Source organism: Tupaia chinensis, unplaced genomic scaffold, assembly GCF_000334495.1.
Source record: "Tupaia chinensis unplaced genomic scaffold, TupChi_1.0 Scaffold143796_1, whole genome shotgun sequence".
NCBI classification, from domain to species: domain Eukaryota; kingdom Metazoa; phylum Chordata; class Mammalia; order Scandentia; family Tupaiidae; genus Tupaia; species Tupaia belangeri.
The window spans coordinates 935,367-942,183 of record NW_006203646.1 but is presented as its reverse complement, the minus strand read 5'-3'; positions in this window follow the sequence as shown (position 1 = coordinate 942,183).

Genomic DNA, 6,817 nt, shown 5'->3' with positions numbered 1-6,817 from the left:
CCCCCCAGGGTGGATGGTCACGCCGCAATCCCTTCTCCTCCATTCTCCTCTCGGGATCTAGGGCATGCACGCACACGCGCCCGGCGTGAGTTTTAAGCCACCAGGTCAGGGACACGGACTGCGGTCGACTACGTGGGAGTCCAACGACATAGCCATTACGCTAACTGCTGGTTCCCTATATTTTCATCTTTGATAGCACTAGTTTTCTGTCTTTATCCTTTTCTTTCAAGAATCTTCATTTGGCAACATAAATTTTCTTTTACATAAACTTTATCTCTATATTCCGATAATGGGACTGAAGAACGAAGGCACACAGTGTCTCATTCTAGGTTTCATGACTGGTATATATTAGAGCAAGATTTGGAATCAGGTGTTTCTGACTCCAAAAGTCTATACTGCGCTTATAACAACTTCTTTTTTAGGATTTTTCCATAGGGCACATGTGTTCACTGGAGAAGACAGAGAAAAGAAAAGTGAGAACCTACATACTGCAAACATAATTCTTTGGATTTTGTATTTATATTACACTTCTGTATGCCGTGTGTATTTTCGACACCTTTACTGAAGTAGAATGACATGTAGTAACTGCACATGTTTAAATAGAGCAGTCTATTTAAATGCCGTTTTGCCATTTAGCCAATGCCAAAAATGCTCTGGTTGATTTTCTTCTACAGTGTTTTCGTGTTATGATAAACATTAGAGCTGTTTCTGCTGTTCAGCTTGAGCATCCTGGGTGAGGCTAGAGCTTGCTGGCGACTTTATGGGTTTTCTCTTTCTCAGAGCCCACACACTGGTTGAGCTCTGCATTTGGTCAGCATTGAGGCTTAGCCCAAGCATTGGCCCTTTCTCTTCATTTATGTATGTGTATCACTCCTGGTTTGGTTTTATTTCTCAACTTAGGGTTCCCACAAATGAGGTGAGAGTTCAGTGCTGAAAATATTCTCATGGATTGGATTTTATTTTGTATTTGTTCTCACCATTTGAATATGGAAGACTGTAGTCATTCAAACAAAATCTCAATTGTTGTTCCACCTTCTCAGTTGCAAATACACGGTACCAATATTAGATTATCAAGTATTCAAATCAATGATTTCAGTGTCTACCCTGTGAAACTAAAAAAAAGGGCAACTGAATCAAACATAAGTAGAAGAAAGGAATGAATCAAGATTAAGGCTGAAATAAATAAAGTAGAAGGCAGAAAATCTTTAGGAAAAAATCAATGATACAAACGCTTTTGTAAAAAGATCAATAAAATTGATATACATTTAGGCATTTTAATAAGGAAAAAATATATAAGATATAGTAATTGTCAATATTAGTGATGAGAGAGGTTTTATCACTATAGATTCTACAGATATTAATTATGTTAAAAGGCAGTATTACAAGTGACTTTTTCTTATACATTTCCTAAAAAACATAAACTACCAAATACCATCCATGAAGAAAACTTAACTCTAGTCTTGTGTCTATTAAGGAAATTAATTTGGAGCTTAAAAATTATTCTCTAAAGAAAATTTCAAGCCAAGATGACTTTCTTTACTGGTGAATTCTACCAGATATTCTACACAAAATTATCTAGAAAATTGCAAAGGAAGGAATACTTTCTAACTCATTCTATGAGATCAGTTACCAAAATCAAAGACTTTACAATGAAAGAAATCTATGGGTCAAAATCTCTCATAAACATACAAGCAAGCATTCCAGATAAAAACTTTGCACATTAAATTGTATATTATGAAAGTAAAATAAATCATGACTAATTATGGTTTACTCCAGGGATGTAAAGTATATTTAACATACAAAAATCAATGAATGTAATTCACCATATAATTTATAAAAGAAAAAAAATAGAAATATAATCATCTCAATAAAAGAGGGATAAGTTTTTAATGGAATCAAATATATATTCCTGAGAGAAACTCTCAGCAAAGTAGAAGCAAAAGAGTACTCCCTGATCTTGTAAAGGGTATATACAAAAGTGTATGTATAACTAATCTTATACTTAATGGTGAAAGAGGGACTGCTTTACCCCTAAGACTGACAAGACGAGGATGTTTGTTTTATCATTTAGAATAGACATTATACTGAGGAGTCTACCCAGTGCAATTGGATTTAAAAAAGAAAAGAAAGAAATAGACTTTTAGATTGAAAAGGACTAAACAAGACTATATTTGCAGCTGAAATGAAAACCAGCTGATTCCTTTGACGGAATTATAAGAAAGCTACTCAAACTATATATTTAACAAGTATGCAAGATAAAAGATCTACACACAAAATCAATTCTATTTCTGAATATAGTCATTGATCAATCAGAAATATTAATGAAAAAACATTGCTGTTTACAATAAAAAATATTAAACTCTTAGGAGTAAACTTGACTAATGATGTGAAAGTCCCGTTACATTAAAAACTGAAACACTTATGGGAGAAATTACAACTTCTTATTTAGGTTTTTGCCATAGAACATGTGTTCACTGGAGAGAGACAGAGAAAAGAAAAGTGAGAAATCATCTCCCAGGGACAGTTACCACATCACAATCCCTCTTTTCCATTCTCAGGATTTTGGGCACACACGCACACATGCCTGGTTTGATTTTCAAGCCATCAGGTATGAGGCTTGAATCACAGTCGACCATATGGTAGTCTAGTGCCTCAGCCACTACACCACTGAAATGAAAGAATTTTAAAAGTAGAGAACTATATCTTGTTCAAGAGTCAGAAACCTCAATACAATTCAGATATCAGTCCTTTCCAAATTGATCTATAAGTTCAAAACAATCCCAATAGCAGCAGACTTTCTCTAAAAATTGAAAAACTGATTTTAAATCACCGAGGAAATAAAAATAACCTAGGATAAACAAAACAACTTTGACAACCTAAAAGAACAATGTTGGAGTATTGACACTACTTGTTTTCAAGGCTTCTACTGTAATCAAGAAAGTGTGATTGATTTTGGCACAAAGATAGACAAAGAGATCAATGAAATGAAATGACTCCAGAAATAAACCCAATCACTAATGAACAAGTAAGTTTTTGACAATGATGCATAGGCACTTCAGTGGAGAAAATAATATTTTTTGACAAATTGTTTTTGAACAATTGGATATTCATATGTGAAAACAATTACTTTGATTTCACACGTGATACAGAAACTGAACAGAAAATAGACCATGGAAGTGCCAGCCAGTGGTAGTGATTAAAGTGACTGTATCCCACATGGCTGAGTGGTTGAAGTCCCAGACCCAGTGACTTGAAAAACATGGTGGGTGCATGTGCATGCATGTCCAAAATCCCAGGAGGATAATGGAAGAGAAGGGATTGTGGTGTGGTCAGGGTGATTTCTCAGTTTCTCTCTCTTTCGTTCTCTCTGTGTCTTTCTAGTGAATGCATGCACATTAAGGGAAAAATACTAAAAACAAAACAAAATAAAACAAAGCAAAACAAAAACAAAAAATTGGAACTAAATGTAAAACCTAAAGTTATAAAACTCTAGAATACATTGGAGAGCTCTCTTTTGTGCTTCAAGTTAAGATTTTGTAAATGTACCACCAAAAAGCACAATATATAAAATTTTAAATTCGACTTCATTAAAATTAAAATCTTTTGCTCTTTAAAAGAGTCCTTTAAGAGAAAAACAAGAGCCACTGGAAGAAATTATTTATAAAGTAAGCATGTGATAAAGACATGTATCTAAAATGTACATGAGCTCTTAAAAAATTCTACAAGAAAACAACGCATTTTTTTAAATGGGCAGAAAATTTGAATCAATAAACATCTGAAAAGATGTTCAACATCAGTAGTAATTAGAGGAACACAAATTAAGAGTATAATGGGAAACCATCACACACTTTTAGAATGGCTAAATTTGAAAGATTCAAGTGCTGACAAGATTGTAGTGAAAGTGGAACTCATGCTGCTGCCAGAATTGTAAAATCACTTTGGTGCAATTACTTTAGAAAATAGTTTGTGGTTTCTTGAAAAACGAAAGATTACTACTGAAAGATCTAGCCTTCTACTTCTAGGCATTTACCCAACAGAGCAAAATCATGTATCTATAATGACTTGTACAGTTATGTTTATTGCAGCTTTACTTGTAATAACTAAACATTGAAAACCCCCAGATATTTATTAACAGGTGAATCCATAGGCAAGTTGAGGAATACCCACTTAATGTCTACTCAGCAATGAAAGGGAATGATCCGTTAATACCTCCAACAACATCAATGAATCTCAATTACTCTTAATGAAAGAAGACAGAAATAAGAGTGTATGTAATATTTTTCTATTTATGTAAATATGTTGTAAATGCAAACCAATGTGTAGTGGCAGAAAACCCTTTAATTATTGCCTGGGGGAGGAGTGCAGAGAAGGCTGGGAAGAAAGGATTGCAACTCGGCATGGAGAGACTTGTGGGTGATGGATGGGTTCATTATCTTGATTGTGGTGATGGTTTCATACATATGTCAAAACTTATCAAATCATACGTTTTAGGTTTGTGCAGTGTATTGTATTATAATTATATCACAATGAAGCTCTTTTTTAAAAAAGGATCAATTTCATCTTTGAAGTTACCACTAATTTTGAGTTATTTTTACTCTGTCATAAATCTTTTAAATCAGCATTAGAACTGACACAAATGAGAGCAGAAGAGCCCAGGCCCTTTGTGACATCTTGTTATCTGCTGCCCACAGACTCCAATAAGGTAGCTCTTTGCAAGTCCAGTCAGCTCCTCTTAGAAGTTTTTTTTTTTTTTTTTTTTGACTCCGTTAAATGACTTCTCTTTCTTTTTTTCTTTTTCACTGAAATGCAAAGTAAAAAGTGGCAGGGATTTGAAAAGTTCTTAAACACATTTCTGCACTTCATTTTCAGTCTTCATGCCTACATGAAATTCTTTCCCAGTTTAAATTAAAATCCCAACCTTTCAATATCAAATTTTGCACAGTACCTATTAATTTCTCATACGTTATTATTTGAATGATTGGAGCATTACAAATAACATTAAAATAATGGGAAAAGTTACCATCGCATCAGTGCACAAGACTTATATTTATATGCATTTCAAACTTGGGCTTTTTATATTACCAAGCCAATCTCAAACTGTTGTGATTTTCAATGATGATAATAATAATAATAATAATAATAAAGCAATGGCAACAATAAAAATAAACCAGAATTCCAGGAAAAGATGAACTGGTTGTTTCCCATAGAAACAATGGTGAGACTGCCTGATTGATCTTTAGTACTTCCATACCTGGTCAAAATGATTTTCAGTACAACATTCACCTTTTATTATATTGTCTTATACATTTTTCAATAAGAAACTGATCATAATTACTTACCATTGTACTAACAATAAACAAAGGCTATTAGTTTACTCTGGAGATCACTGAAAGTTCATAATAACCAGGTAATTTACATGATTTGTGGATTACAAGTTACAAGAGAAGTCCTGTAGGTAAATTCCAATTGGAAATGTCAGTTTTGGGTGAGGTTGCTTTGTCATTACATCATCACACCAGCTAACTCACAGACATTGAAACAGAGTTAGAAAACATACTTTAAACAAAGCTAGATAAATCTATTTTGGACTTGCACCCGTTACATGATTTAAATGAAAATGTCGGTAATTCATTTCCTCGTATAGTTTTCTTAATACGTATTTATTAATTCATTTTGCAAATGTTTAGAAAGAGACTACATTGTGCTAAGTGTAAAAATGAACAAATCAGATAGTCTCTGTTAAAAAGTGGCCTGTATGCTTGATAGAAAGATGGCTTGGATTTTTCTATCCTGAGGGACAATTATGATTGTTATATAGTAGTTTTCAAAAACTATCTCTTGGTCCATCCATTCATTCATTTAACCATCCATCCATCTCTCCCAGACAAAAAGTTGTCGATTTTCAGTTTGCATTCCTAATGGATATTATTTTTTCCAAATAATTCCTATAATTTAACATTTTCTGTGAGAATCACAATGAAGTCACTAGTTCCAGTTTTTCATATCTGCAGGGCCAGACCTCAACCTCACCATGGAAAGTCATTATGTGAAAGGAGATATTAATACTTAGAAATTTTTCACAATAAATAAATACGGAAAAGCAAACTAATAAAAAAAGTAGAACAAATGGGAAATAGGCAGATAAGGTATTCAATAAGTTGTACTCATATTACTGAAGTGATCATGATATTTTGATATTGTTAGTAATATCAACCAACAACAGTAGAGGGCACATATATATATTTTTAATCCAAAAGGAGAATAGGAGAATGTTTTTAAGACTAGAGAACATTGACATGTCACAAAGGCAATTTATAATTGGCCTATTTATGGGACTGACTTAAAAACATGGTGTGAGATAAGCTTTCAGATCTAAGGAAGCAGATTTATAAACACAAGTCAAGTGTCTGAGTGAAAAGATGCTTTGGACCATATAAGATGCACCATGTAGAAATAAATAACGAAAGCTGATACTTCAGTAGCTATCTCATGTTTCTATTTTGTAATTCAATGTTTATCAGAACTTTAAGAGGCTAGGAATCTTACCCAAGGTCACAGAACTAGAATGTGTGAAGGCTACGCCTGAAACAGGTGTCTCTGCTTATAAACCTAATATTTTTCTTCCTTTTTCTTTTTTTTTTTTTTTCCAAGAAAAGCAGTTTTAGCTTTAATGAATCAAAATTTTAAAATGTTAGGAAACTTTTGCTTCAGACTTAAAGACAGGAAAAAGGTATGATTCTGTCCAAACAGTAGGTAGATACTAAAAACTCAAAAAAAAAAAAAAAAAGGGACAAACATAAAATCTAGTAAAAAAAAC